Raw genomic sequence first — 970 nt, 5'->3', positions numbered from 1 at the left:
TGATCCAATGCTGCTCCAGTATCAACTTCTAGAAACATCTTTACTTAGTCATTGAAATTCTCTCTTGACTTCTTCCTTGACTTAGTATTCTCCTAGTTCCTTTCATTGATACCTTAAAAATCATACACTTAAATAACTCATTAGTTCACTACTTAGTTTGCATCTTTGTTCTTTTGTCATCATCAAAACTAGGGTTCAACGGTAAGGTTAACATGAAAAGCAAAAATCGACTCGAAATGGCCTTCATTTACCCAAAATGGGTTTCAAAACATGTGAAGTGACTTTTGTTTACTCTAATGGTTATACATGTTGTAATTATAGTTATATATGTCCTAACATGTGGCTAAATACAACAAACAAAGTACATTGAACATGAATAGCAAAAATCGGCCCGAAATAACTTTTACTTACCCAAAATGAGTTTCATCTTCCCAAAATGGGTTTCAAAGTATATGAATGTATTTTAGTTGACTATAATGGTTGTATAAATTTTTATTAGAGCTAAATATGTCCTAACATGTGGCTAAATGCGTAAACTAAGTACATTAAACATGAAAAGCAAAACATCTGCCCGAAATGGCATTCATTTACCCAAAATGGGTTTCAAAGCATGTGAATTGACTTTTCTTGACTATAATGGTTATATATGTTTTAATTATAGTTATATATGTCCTAATATGTGGCTAGATACAAAAAACAAAGTACATTGAACATGAATAGCAACAATCGGCCCAAAATGACCTATACTTACCCAAATTGGGTTTCATCTTCCCAAAATGGGTTTCAAGTATATGAATGTATTTTAGTTGACTCTAATGGTTTTATATGTTTTTATTAGAGCTAAATATGTCCTAACATGTGGCTAAATGCGTGAAACTAAGTACATTGAACATGAGAAACAAAAATCGGCCCGAAATGGCCTTCATTTACCCAATATGGATTTCAAAGCATGTGAAATAACTTTTTTTGA

Source organism: Beta vulgaris, chromosome 5, assembly GCF_026745355.1.
Source record: "Beta vulgaris subsp. vulgaris cultivar EL10 chromosome 5, EL10.2, whole genome shotgun sequence".
Classification (NCBI taxonomy): domain Eukaryota; kingdom Viridiplantae; phylum Streptophyta; class Magnoliopsida; order Caryophyllales; family Amaranthaceae; genus Beta; species Beta vulgaris.
Note: the sequence above shows the minus strand (reverse complement) of the source record.